Below are 14,597 nucleotides of genomic sequence, written 5' to 3'. Positions count from 1 at the left end.
TAGTTGTAGTTGGACACAATATCTTTATTTATTTTTATGTGGTGCTAAGAATCGAACCCAGGGCCTCACCACGTGCTAGGCAAGCGCTCTACCTCTGAGGCACAACCCCAGCCCCCTGAATCCTCACATTTTACAAATGAGGAAAAGGAAGCTCAGATGGGTAGAATGAATTTGCGAAAAGTGCCTCTCTAAGTTGTTCACAATTTGGGTTGGGGAAGTAGAGTACATATTTGTTTTATTTATTTATATATTTATTTAAAGAGAGAGAGAGATTTTTTTTTTAATATTTACTTTTTAGTTCTCGGTGGACACAACATCTTTGCTTGTATGTGGTGCTGAGGATCGAACCCAGGCTGCACGCATGCCAGGCAAGCGCACTACCGCCTGAGGCACATCCCCAGCCCCCAGATTTGGTTTTGATTAATACAAGATCTTACTATTTCCATAGAACTGAAGCCCCATGGCCACCACCACCATGTGTGTCAGAGAAGGACATGGCCAGAGCTTAGGGTCAAAGGGGAAGTGTTCTGAGGGAGACCTGGAGACCGGGGACTGCCCTACCTTCCCACCCTTATGCTCCCAGTCCCTAGAGAGGGCCACCCTGTAGTCCACTCAAGGACACTGGCTCCTCCTAGCGGCCATAAGGAGCATTGCTTTGGGTCCCAGGCCAGCTGGAAGCACAAATCCCTAAAGCATTAGACCTGTTCCCTCTGACCAGTTTCCAAATTGAAACCAGTTCCCATTACCCCTGACCTGACAGATACTCTGCTTTTCCATGGAGGAGAAATTTGCTGTCACCAGAGATGAGGCTGACCCTGCCCCCTGCCCCCCATCCAGGTGCCCTTTCTCTCCAGGTCAAACTTGGAGACTAGAGGGAAGTGCTTCCCTGGCTTAAGGTGAGGGGCTGAGAAGCCAGAGTCCATCTTCATCCCCCACCTACTACAGTCAGCCTGAGAGCTCCCTGAGGACAGGAGCCACAGTGACTTTGCTCTTGTTCCATTTGGGTCATGCACAGTGGTGCCTTGCATGATAGATATCTGTTGGAACTGAAAGCCCGACCCTGCTCAACCATCCAGGAACTGAAAGTTAGTTCATACCTCAGAACTGGGAAACCCACACTCTTTGGTTTCAGTTCATCTTGAAGTTCTGAAAAATTCCAGGTTCCTCTGTGTGGCTTAGTGGTCATGGGGAAGTACTTCTCTACACTGTACCTGGCTGCCTAAGAGGGTCTACACCCCAGACCCAACCCTCCTGCTTCTCTTTCTCTGCCCCCTCCAGGCCTCTCAGAGCCCAGCTGTTTCTTTCTGCCAAGGTCCTTTAGGAGCTGAAGATTTTTTTGTGTGCTTGGCAGTACCAGGGCAAAGAAAGTGGAACAATTTCCCTGACTCTTTTTGAGGTGTAGATGGACACAACACAATGCCTTTATTTTTATGTGGTGCTGAGAATCGAACCCGGGTCTCGCCTGTGCTAGGCAAGCGCTGTACCACTGAGCCTCAATCCCAGCCCTTCCCTTACTCTTTTGTGGAAGAGTTAGTTGTGTGTGGCATCCAGCTCTGGGGAAATGTTTCCTCTCTCCTGGTGGAGAAGGCATTTCTGAGGGAGCAAGAAGAAAAGAGTGCTGGGTGGGCAGGGTACCCAGAAAGGGCTGGCATGTAGTTAGAACAGCGACTGGCATTGGCAGGAGCCTTGAGGTGCTTTCATGCACCATTTTGGGACATGAGAGATCTTTCCATAGCCCCTGTTTTGCAGAAGAGGAAACTGAACCAGACGCGTTGCTCAAAGTCACAGAATCGGCAAAAGTGACAAAGCTGGGGTCTAACCAGGCCTCCCTGTTCTCATGATCAGTGTCCTGCCTCGAGTTTAGAAGTACGCCTTTTATACAACCTGTGACCTTTTGGGAACCTGTTTGGTAATGACCCCAGGCTTGGTAAACTGGAGAGATGAATTCACAGGACTCACTCACACATAAGATTCCTCTCTCCTTCCCTCCTCCCTCCCTCCCTTCCAACAAATCCTGCGATCTCTGTGTCAGGCATTAGATTTAAGGTCAGGAGATCCTGGAAGGCAAGAGCATGCTTTTGTCACTTCTGAGAATTGACACTGGCATGGTGCCAGGCAGGGAGCAGCTGAGTAGTATCTGTGTAGAAGGAATGGAAGAGCCAACTCCCCAATGGCTAGTCCTCCTAGGTCACTGCCAAGGAGGCCCCCCCGGACTTCGCCACAAGTTGAGGGCCCTGGGATGATCAGGATACTGTCCTCCCCACTCCATGTGTATGGACGACATGTGTGTATTGAAGGATAGAACAGTGTAACAAAGTCCCTTGAGAGCTAGAACCAGAAAGGCAGGGTGGCCCCTCCAAGGCTGCAGTTGTGCCACTGCCAAAAACAGCCCAAAGCAAGGGGCAGGAGGAAGAAATATTCGGACTCCCTCCCACCCATCTCCTACCAATGCCTCCATTGACCTGACTCACCTGGGAGCAATTGGCAAATGAGTCTAGTTGATATGGACCAAAGGGACTTCCTCCCTGGTCACAGGGCAGGGCAGAAAATGCACCTGGGGAGCTGGGGTTCAACCAAGAGGAAGCAGCACACTCACGTGCGCTTAGCAGACACTCAAGAAGTACTTGTGGGGGGCTGGGGATGTGGCTCAAGCGGTAGCGCGCTCGCCTGGCATGCGTACGGCCCGGGTTCGATCCTCCAGCACCACATACAAACAAAGATGTTGTGTCTGCTGAAAACTAATAAATAAATAAATATTAAAAAAAAAAAAGAAGTACTTGTAGGGGGCTGGGGATGTGGCTCAGGCAGTAGCGTGCTCGTCTGGCATGCATGCGGCCCGGGTTCGATCCTCAGCACCACATACAAATAAAGATGTTGTGTCCACTGAAAACTGAGAAATAAGTTTTTTTTTTTTTAATAAGTACTTGTAAGGGCCTGTGTGGTGACGAACATCTGGAATCCCAGCAACTCGGGACACGGAGATAGGAAGATCTCAGGTTCAAGACCAGCCCCCTCAGCAACTTATAGCAACTTAGCAAAATACTGAGCAATTTAGTGAGACCCCGTTTCAAAATAAACAGGGCTAGGAATGTAGCTCAGTGGTTAAGTGCCCCTGGATTCAATCCCCAATACAGAAGAAAAGAACTACTTGTTCCATGAATAAATGGAAGAAGGGTAATAAAACCTACCCAATGAGGTGTTAGGAGGATTAAAATAATAACTTTGGATGTTTGCTGAGTGCCTGTGCCCTGCTAGGGAATTACAGCTGGCTTGGAATAGGCTAGCATATGCCTGGACCAGAAGATGCTCACTAACCATGTTCTTCCCCCATCCTGAATTAATTCCCTTTAATCCAACATGTGCCTGGCATGATACCCTGTGCGTGGCATGATGTGGGCACACAGGACTCTAAGGTAATCAATGTAGTCCTGGCCTCCAGGAGACTGGAGTGAGCAGAACAAGCAAGCTGAACAGGAGAATTCCAGTGCAGAGACAGTTACCTGACCAACCCAGAAAGCACTCCCAGATTCCACTGTGATAAAGGCAGGAGGAGCCAGGCGCCACACACCTGTAATCCCAGAGGCTTGACAGGAGGAGAGTTCAAAGCCAGCCTCAGCAAAGGGAAGGCACTAAGCAATTCAGTGAGACCCTGTCTCTAAATAAAATACAAAATAGGGCTGGGGATGTGGTTGTGGCTCAGTGGTTAAGTGCCCCCAGGTTCAATCCCCAGTAGCAAAAAAAAAAAAAAAAAAAAGTAGGAGGTAGGAAGAGAAAGGGCAGGAGACTTCATCTGGGTACCCCCACCAGCTAGAGAGCCAGGTGGCCAAGGGAAGGAGACATCAGGGCAGGAAGAGACCTGGGCCCACCCTTACTCCAAAGACACTCTCACCAATCTCCCAGTGCCTCGCTTCCCTCTACTCCACCCACCATCGGAAGTTCCTGCCTGGTGGTCCCCCAGCGATGCTCTGACTCTCCTCCCCCAATCTCCAACCCGCCCTTCCTCCTACATACCTGCCTCCATCCTCTTGGCCATCGCAGGGCCTCTCTGGTGCTCCTGGTTTTTTCTACCTTCTGCCTTCACCTCTGCTCCAATTTCCTCCAGGAAGACCCTTTTCTGCTAGGACTTGAGGGGAGAAGTAGGCAAGGAGAGGCCTCCTTTGTGTCCATTTTCTTTTCCTCCTCCTTCCTTTTTTTTTTGTACCAGGGGTTGAACCCAAATATATATTTTTAGAGGCAGAGTCTTGCTGAGTTGTTCAGGCCTCACTAACTTGTTGAGGCTGGCTTTGAACTTGCAATCCTCCTGCCTCAGCCTCCAGAGCCACTGGGATTACAGGTATACACCGCTGTACCCGACTTCCTTCTTTGTTTTCTTTTTGCAGTGTTGGGGATCCAACTCTGGGCATTGCCCATGCTGCTTCTCTCTAAAAATCCCAGATCCTGGGCTGGGGCTATAGCTCAGTGGCAGAGCACTTGCCTAGTATGTGTGAGACACTGTGTTTGATCCTTAGCAACACATAAAAATGAAACAAATAAAATAAAGTCATGCAGTCCATCTACAACTACAAAAAAAAATTTTTTTAAATCCCAGATCTTTTGAAGATCCATTTACTTCCTCCCCAACTACCTGTCCTTTTACCCTACCTGTTTGAATCTTATCATCACCAGAAACTATGGCACCTCTGAAATCTCTAATTTCAAATACCCACTTCCTGATCACCACCTCCTGTCCTTCCAGCTGGCTTGCTTGGATCCCCTGTGGTCATCTTGCCTCAAACACATAGAGTCCCCAAGTCAGGTGTTGCTTTCTTGCTGTCCATCAGTTCTTCCTGACTTGCCCCTTCTTGCCCAGCCTGGATTCTAAAGTCCATCCTTTGCCATTCCTCTATTTACCACTTCTCTTCTTTCTAGTTTCACAACCCAGCTAACAAAAGACCAGCTGGATCAAGTCTACATAGGCGTGCTCTACGCCTGACCACTGCGGAGGGTCTCACAACTCCCTGGAGTTACTTGGTATTTATTAATATAAACCTCAAAACTGGCTCGGCTCTGCCCAGCAATTTTGCTGTGTTTCTCTGGAAGTCTGGCTTCTACCACATCCCTGCCCTCTCTTTTTTCCTCAAACCTCCCAGCTCTCCTCCTCTGGCTTCTTCTCTGTTGATGACCTTGTCACATATGAATGGAGAAACTCTCTGCATAACTTGGCCATTTCTCACCACTGACCTGAACCCCTCTGGCATCCATCATGTTCCCCCTCCTGTCCTCTTTTTTAAAAAAAAAATATTTATTTTTATTTATATATGACAGTAGAATGCATTACAATTCTTATTACACATATAGAGCACAATTTTTCATATCTCTGGTTGTATACAAAGTATACCCCTCCTGTCCTGTTTTTCTTTTGTGTTTTGTTTTGTCTTTGTACCAGGGATTGAACCCGGGTGTACTTAGCACTTAGTTACTGAGCCACATTCTCTTTTTTTTTTTTTTTTTTTTTTTTTATTGTTGGTCGTTCAAAACATTACACAGTTCTTAATACATCATCTTTCACAGTTTGATTCAAGTGGGTTATGAACTCCCAACTTTACCCCGTATACAGATTGCTGTTTCACATCAGTTACCCTTCCATTGATTGACATATTGCCTTTCTAGTGTCTGATGTATTCTGCTGTCTGTCCTATTCTCTACTATCCCCCCTCCCCTCCCCTCCCCTTTCCTCCCCTTTTCTCATCCCTGTTTAATGTAAATCTTCTTCTCAAGCTCTTCTGAGCCACATTCTCAGCATTTTTGGCGGGGTTACTGGGGATTTGAATTCAGGGGCACTCTACCACTGAGCCACAAACCCAGCCCTATTTTGTATTTTATTTAGAGACAGGGTCTCACTGAGTTGCTTAGTGCCTCATTTTTTGCTGAGGTTGGCTTTGAACTCACAATCCTCCTGCCTCAGCCTCCTGAGCTGCTGCGATTACAGGCATGTGCCACCGCACCCAGCTCCCAGCACTTTTTAGTCTTTATTTTGAGCCAGGTCTCACTAAGTTACCTAGGACCTCGCTAAATTGCTGAGGCTGGCTTTGAACTTGTGATCCTTCTGCCTCAGCCTCCTAAACTGCTGGGATTACAGGCGTCTGCCACCATGCCTGGCCTCTTGATGGTCAAGCCCTCCATTTCTGCTCTGGAGCTGACACCTCTGGCATTTCCAAAGACTTTGCCCCCTTCCTGAACCATCTCTCTCCCAACTCTGCGTTCTCACCACCATGTCTACAAACAGGATCTAGCATCTCCCCTGGGTGGGCAAATAACTCTCCTTTTCTCACATTATCCACCAGCCCCTACCTCATTTTTCTTCTCCCCTTCCCAAAAGAAGCATTGACACACTCAATTTCCACTTCCTCGCTTCCCATTCTATTTGTCTTCCCCCATGCTTACAAAGATGTAGTGCCAGGAGAATTCTCATGGGAGAATGTCAAGTAAAAACAGTCTGGACATCCAGCTGCCTGGTTAGTCTGATTCAAATTATTTGTACATTAAAAATGAAGGAAAGGCATCAAAATCCTTAATAGTAATTATTTCTGAAAGTTAGATTTTTTTTTTTTTGGTGGTTGTTATTGTTGTACTAGACCAGTAGCCACAAACCTTGTCAGGTTTGTATTTTATTTAGAGACAGGGTCTCACTGAGTTGCTTAGCACCGCACTTTTGCTGAGACTGGCTTTGAACTCTTGATCCTCCTGTATCAGCCTCCAAAGCTGAACCACTGGGATTACAGGCATGCACCACTGCGCCCAGCTTTATTTGATTTTTTAGATTCCAAAATAAATAATTTTATGCAAAAAAATCTTCTTTTAGTTAAATGTGTCTTGTGTTTATACCTAAGAAAAACGTGTCTTTTTTTGGGGGGGGTATTGGTAATGGAACTCAGGGATACTATACCACTGAACTACAAATCCAGGCTTTTTTATTTTTTAATTTTGAGACAAGGTCTCCACTAAGTTGCCAAGGCTGGCCTCAATTTACCATCCTCCTGCTTCAGCTTCCCAAATTGCTGGGATCATAGGCAAGCACCACCACAGCCAGCTAGATAATGTGCATTCTTCTTCTTCTTCTTCTTTTTGGTACCAGGGATTGTACCAGGGGTACCTAACCACTGAGTCACATCCCCAGGTCTTGCTAAGGTACTTAGGGCCTTGCTAAATTGCCAAGGCTGACTTTGAACTGGTAATCCTCCTGCTTCAGCCTCCCAAGCCACTGGGATCACAGGTGGCTAGAACATGTAGCTCTACCACACCTGGCTAGAACGTGTCTATTCTCTTTTAAATTTTTTTTTTTTTTTTTTTTTTTTTTAGGTCTGGAGTTGTAGTTCAGTGGTACAACGCTTGCCTGGCATGGGTGAGGCACTGGGTTCAATCCCCAGTACCACATAAGTAGATAAAATAAAGGTAGATATACATGACAGTAGAAGGTATTTTGATATATTGAACGTACACGGAACACAACTTCCCATTCTTGTGGTTGTGCATGATGTGGAGTTACACTAGTCATGTATTCATATATGAACATAGGAAAGTTATTTTTGATTCATTCTACTGTCTTTCCAACTCCCATGCCCTCTCCTTTCCCTTCCTTCCCCTTTGTCTTACCCAGTAAACTTCTATTCTTCCTTCCCTGCCCCCTTATTTTGTGTTGTTAGCATCTTCATATCAGAGAGAGCATTTGGTCTTTGATTTCTTAGGATTGGCTTATTTCACTTAGCATTATAGTCTCCAGTTCCATTCACTTACTGGCAAATGCCATAATTTCATTCTTCTTTATGGATGAGTAATATTCCATTGCATACATATACCACATTTTCTTTATCCATTCATTTGGTGAAGGGCACTTAGATTTGTTGCATAGTTTAACTATTGTGAATGGAGCTGCTGAAAAGATTGATGTGGCCACATCATTATAGCACGGTGATTTTAAGTCCTTTGGGTTTATTCCCAGGAGTAAGAAAACTGGGTTAAATGGTGGTACCATTTCAAGTTTTCTGAGCAATCTCCATACTGCTTTCCAGAGTGGTTGCACTAATCTACAGTCCCATCAGCAATGCATGAGTGTGCCTTTCCCCCCACATCCTTGCCAACATTTATTGCTACTTGTATTCTTGATAATTGCCATTCTGTAGAGCATGTACATTCTTATACTGCCTAATCATTATGTCCTTGATCTTCTGTAATTAATTAATTAATACTGTAAGCATTTTTTCAATATACACACATTGTGAGGCAGTTAACCTACTCACATTCTGTAATTCTCTTTAGTAGTCCAAGAAGACAACTTTGTCTTTTAACTGAGTGTAGGATGGCATGTATATAAAGTTCTGTTGTAAGGTCCTTGCTTGGCATCTGGGTGGCCATCTTAAATGACAGCCACCATCTTGAGAAAAAGTTTCGCTTTCCCGCCCAAGGAGAAAGGCTCACCATACCAACCCAACCCTCCATCATCCGCAGTCTTTTCCGCTCAAGGGCGTATCACCATTCCCTCATGCCACCCCCACCCTTCACTGCCCACATTAGGACCCACGGGCTCTGATCCCTGAGCCTGTCCCAGAATTCAAACCTGTTTTGCCTCTCTCCGACTCTGACAAATAAACTCTGGTGTGTATCTCTGCCTGGTCTCCATCTTCCATTTCTCGCTCACCCATCTCCTGGTTTCTCGCTTTCCTTTCATCTGTCACTTATTTTTGCATTTGCTTTCTTCATCACACCATATTTCATTCTTCCTCTTTTAACTTCCATTTTCTTTATCAAAGGCATACATGTGCGTAGCTGAAGATCGCAAGAGTTCCAGAAAGTGGATAAAGGAAATAGAAATCCCCAGCCCTTCCCTCTCCGCCCTAGTTCCTGCTCCACAAAGGGGAACACTTTTCGGTTCTCCTATCTATTCATTTCCATATTCCCTTCACGTTTCTAAGCAAGCTATCTACTACTATTGACAGAGTTTTCCACTGTAAATATTTTTTTATTCCCTTCCTAGTATGGAAGGTGAAGATTTAGCCCATACACATACACGTCCTTTTCTCCCTTTCCCTTCTTACCTAGTAGAGCTACTGTCCCATATTTATGAGACTTTGCTTACCTCATGTGACTATGAAAACATTACCCACAGCTCAGCCATGTAGTATATTATGATATTATTTCTTGTCTTTTTTTTTTTTTTTTTTGTATTAGGGATGGAACTCAGGGGCACTTAACCACTGAGCCACATCCCCAGCCCTTTTTTATATTTTATTTAGAGACAGAGTCTCGATGAATTGCTTAGGGCCTTGCTAAGTTGCTGAGGCTGGCTTTGAACTTGAGATCCTTCTGCCTCCACTTCCTGAGCCACTGGGATTACAGGCTTACGCCATTGTGCCTGGCCTCTTTCCTATCTTGAATAACTTCCTATCCCTAGAATTAAGCTTGTCTTTTCTTCTAAAATGGCATTTTGTTTCCTATGTACCTTTTGCTAATTAATCCCCACACACTCTAACGGAAGTGAGAACCTTCTCTTAACATGTCAAATCACCTTTTTCCCCTCAAGATGCCCTTCCTGGAGTCCTTCCTCTTTCCGCTCCCATCTCCTCTGGGTGCTTCTTGGGATCCTTTACAGCTAGCTCCCTTTGTCATCCTTCTAGCCACGCCATTTGCCTCTCACTTGGTTGGGTGTCCTGTTTTCTGAATTCTGTCTCATCTTTTTCAGTTTTTCTCTCTGTTTGCTATAACTCATCCATAAGTAGTTTTCTCAGAAATGCATGAGAGAAAATTTTTGAGACCTTCTATTCTGAACAGTTGGGATTCTAGCATTTCACTTGATCATCTGGCTGGGTATAGAACACTAAGTAGCAGATCAGAACGATTTCCCTTAGAATTACCACCCCCATCACCCCTTCACCCCAAGTCCCACCCTGGTACTGGGGATGAAACCCAAGACCTTGAGCGTACTAAGCAAATGATCTACCACTGAGCTACCTGTCCCCAGCCCCTCCCTTAGAATTTGAAAGCACTGTTCCCTTGTGCTGGCTGGGTCCTCCAGAACAAGGTTAAGGGAAAGTGGTGAGAGGGGGCACATTTGCCTTGTTCTTCATGTGGGAAGAAAACATTCTATCTTTCATGTTTTCCTCTTTTTCTTAGTAGCACCTTGCTCTAATTCTGTGAATGGAAGTATTTTCCTCCTTATCTGAAAAAATCAATTATTGATTGGGTTTCCTTGATTAGATTTGCTATGCTCCCTGACTTGTCTGATTCTGCCAAGTTTTTGTTTATTTTTTTTTTCATTTATTTTTGTGTTTTATTCTTCCATTTATGACTTTTCTCAAATGGAATTATTATCACTTGTCTGATTGTATATAAAACGAGGCACTGCAAGTTGGGTGCCTCTGGTGGTGCAAGCCTGTAATCCCAGCGGCTCTGGAGGCTGAGGCAGGAGGATTGTGAGTTCAAAGCCAGCTTCAGCAACTTAGTGAGGCACTAAGCACATCAGTGAGAGCCTGTCTCTAAATAAAATGCAAAATAGGGCTGAGGATGTGGCTCAGTGGATAAGTGCCCCTGAGTTCAATCCCTGGTACCAAAAAAAAAAAAAAAAGGCACGGCAGATGACTGGATCCTGCATATTTGGCTGTTCAGGTAGAGAATACACTTCAAGCCTGCTTTGTGACTACCTGAGGTCATATAACCAAGTTTTCACTAATAAAGTCAAACAGAAAATATACATGCTGCTTCCATCTCATTTACCTTAAACAAACTTGCTGCTCTCAATTTCTTCTGTTCTCTTCCTGCAAGCCAGAACATAGATGACTAGATGAAGGTCATCACTTAGGGGATTGTAAACCAGCAAGATAAAAGGAAAGTGAGTCTGCAAAAGACCTGTGAAGCAAAAAGCAATTAACTTCTATCATCTTTAGTCTGCAGTGTTTTAGGTCTCCTTGATATACGTCCCCACTAATATAAACAATGAAAAACTGATTTTAAAGTCTACTTGCATGAGTGACAGGTTTCACTTCGAGGGAACAGATCTCCAGGTGTGATCCAGGCAGCTCTGGGGGTCCTTGAGACACTCGCAGGAAGCATTTAAAGTCATTTTCATGATAATACAAAGTCAATATTTACCTTTTTTATTCTCACTCTCTCCTGAGTTTCCGGTAGAGTTTTCCAGAAGCCACAGGACTTGTGATAGCCCAACAGATTAAATGAAGGATCCAAGCTTTACAAAAATGTAAAACAATGTCGCTCTTTTCACCAAATAGTTTTGGGGGGATCTATAGTTATTTTTCATAAAAATATGTTATGAGTTTCTTATTGTTATTTTAAATGGGTCAATAAATATTTTAAATTTCTCATTTTAATGTTGAATGTATAACCATCCATATTTTAGAAAGCTCTCTTAATAACTTTTAAGAATATTTTCTACTGTCATGAATAACTAAAAAGAACAAATTAAAAAAATTTTAAAAAATAACTTTTTAAGAATATAAAACTAGGAAAGGCAGCAGAATACAACAGACACTAGAATGGCAATGTGTAAATCAATGGAAGTGTAAATGATGTGATTCAGCAATTTGTATACGGGGTAAAAATGGGAGTTCATAACCCACTTGAATCAAACTGTGAAATATGATATATCAAGAACTATGTAATGTTTTGAACGACCAACAATAAAAAAAGAAAAAAAAAAGAATATAAAACTCTCTTAAACCAGGTGCTATGGCACATACCTGTAATCCTGGTAACGTGGGAGGCTGAGACAGGAGGATCACATGTTCCAGGCCAGCCTGGGAAAATTAGAGAGCCCACTGTCTCAAAAAAAAAAAAAAGAAAAGAAAAAAAATGTAGCATGGTGGTAGAGTGCTGGACTACTGAGGTTTAATCCTTGGGGCACACATGCACACACGCGTGAACACACACACACACACATGCACGCGTGCAAAAAAATTTTTTTTAAATGTCCTAAAAGGAAAATCCAAGAGCCATTGTGCCAGGATGATCTGCCTTGATTCTGACATTGTGAAATTCCAACTGTCAGCATCTATAGATTTTTCTTTGGGTTAAATGTTTCCTCCAAAGAGAATTTTCTATTCTGCATTAAGACTCTCAGGGACTTCTCCCTTCAATTAAAATCAAACAAAGCTTTTAAGCCAAGTTTACAACATCCTCCAAGGCTTGCTTATCCCACCACTGAGCTCTCCCATTCGCTCCTCATGCTTTGGCCACATTTGGCCTCATCTGATTCCTCCAGTGGACCAAGCTTTTATAATACTGGTCCACTTCATGCTTTGAAGATAGCCATTGTTGTTCTGCCACTGCAATTTATTTATTTGAAATATTTTATTATGATTATTTTTTTAGCAGTAGTTGGACACAATACCTTTATTTTATTTATTTTATTTCTAGGTGGTGCTGAGTATAGAACCCAGGGCCTTGCATGTGCTTAAGCGAGCGCTCTACCACTGAGCCACAACCACAGCCCCTGCAATTTATTTTTTAAACGGACATGTTTCTCTTCCTTTCTCCTTGCTCCTCCCTAATCTCCCCCCACTCCAACCCGATAATCTCAGGGGAAACAAGATTACTTTTCTTCCTCATGCTACACAGAGTTATCCGTCCTTGCCCACGTACCCACCACAAGAACCAAGTAATCCAGACTTTGGGGACAGCACCCGAAGATCTCAGAAATGACTATCTCCCAAATTAACAAGTGAATACAACTCCAACATGTGGAATGTAGTCTTTGAACCACTGGTTTCAAAGCCTCTTGCTCCCCTTGATGGGCAGAATCACAGCCTCTAGGACAGGAGTCCCTTGGGTTTCTCCTTTGCTAGCCAAGCAATAAACCTTCTTTTCTTTTTTCTCAAAACCATGTCCTCATTACTGGATTGGCACTGGGGACAAGGACTGAGCTTTTGGCAATACTCTGACCTGCCTCAGTTTCCCTGCACAGTAGAGTAGTGGCTCCGCCCGAGTGTCCTGGCAACCTCACACTCCCCACACAGTCCACCCGGGCAAACCTGGAAGGAACCTCAGTTGAATCTACGTCTTGGCAGAATGTATTTCGATCCTCCCAGAACACAAATGAGGCTTAAGAGGAGTTGCTACAGGCCATTTCTAACTACTAGGAAAGTTGCCATGAGCTGTCTTCTCATAGTGCCCAGTTCTCAGGAGGTGTAAGGCTGTCATCTCATTTCCCCTGAGGATACAGCTGCAAAGGACAGCTGCACCCTGGCCCTGGCTCCTCAGCAGCAAGATCACCTGTAGTCTGTGTTGCAGTCCTATGGTCCTTTTGTTTCTGGGTCACCCTGCACAAGGGCCCCTAGGAGCTGGTATCTTTGGCTACTCTTTTTTCTGTGTCTATGTAAGTAATAAACTGTCTGAATCTAAGAAGGGCTCACTGTCTCTTTAGAACCTTTCAGTCTTGCTTTGCCTTGTGCACATGCCCTTCCCTCTGAGTGCTCTAATATCATCCTTCCTACTCTTTTCTAAATATCACCTCTTTAGATCTTACCCTAAATGTCATCTTCTCATAGAGGCTTCTTTGGCCGGTTTGTACAAAGTAGACTCTTACGGCAGACACCATTGATTGCAATTCCAATATCCATTCTCCCAGTCCATTCTTCTTCCTTTTTTTTTTTTTTTTCTCTCCCAAGTCTGGGGATCAAACCCAGAGTCTCACACATGATAGGGAAGCACTCTATCACTGAGCTATGCCCTCAACCCTCCATCATTCTTCTTTACTAACAAGAACCCCCATTTTGACTTGTTAAGGTGTTAGGAGATTTGTTAGATTTAGGAGAGGCCCCTCCCCAGTCCCAGAGCTTTCCTCTTGATAAATAGAATCCCAACATAGCAATCCCATTCCTTTGACTATAGCCTGTTCAATCAGCCACTTCAAAGCCCTACATCATTGATTCATTCAACAAAAACTGAGCCCTTACTCTGCACCAAGCTTTGTTCTTTGTGCCAAGAACAGAATAATTAAGAGATTGGACTAAACTTCCAGCTCTCTTAGAGTCTAAAGGTCTGAGGAAAAAGTTATGGTTAGTTTGGGCAAACCCATGCTACACAAAAAGTACTATCATGGGTATCTCTGCCCATTGATTATGACAAGGAGGGATAAGAAATCATAGAGGAGAGAAATGTATGGAAGTGGAATAAATCCAATCCAGAAATGGTTCTAATATTGTTACAATTATGTGTCCCTACATCATTTATGCAGTATCCCAGCTAAGAAATGCAAAACCTGAATTTAATCATGAGGAAACATCAGACAAATCATCTAAAATGAGAAACATCCTTTTCCCCCCCAACTTAATAAAGGACAAAGTAAAGCTGAGGATCATTTTTGGATGAAAGGGGACTAAAGAGATGAGAAATAAATACAGACGGCATCCTACACTGGAAGGGAGTTCTATAAAGTTTATTATTAGAAAAACTGACAAAATTAGAATGTAGAGGATAGATTGCATTTACTCAAGTAAGAATATGTCCTTGCTCTTCGAAAATACACAATTCCTTCCAGAGAAGGAGAGGAAGGCCAGGGAAAAGAGAGGGGAGGGAAAGAGGTGGGGAGAAAAAGGGAACAAAAAATGAAA

The sequence above is a fragment of the Ictidomys tridecemlineatus genome, chromosome 3 (assembly GCF_052094955.1).
Source record: "Ictidomys tridecemlineatus isolate mIctTri1 chromosome 3, mIctTri1.hap1, whole genome shotgun sequence".
NCBI lineage: Eukaryota > Metazoa > Chordata > Mammalia > Rodentia > Sciuridae > Ictidomys > Ictidomys tridecemlineatus.
Note: the sequence above shows the minus strand (reverse complement) of the source record.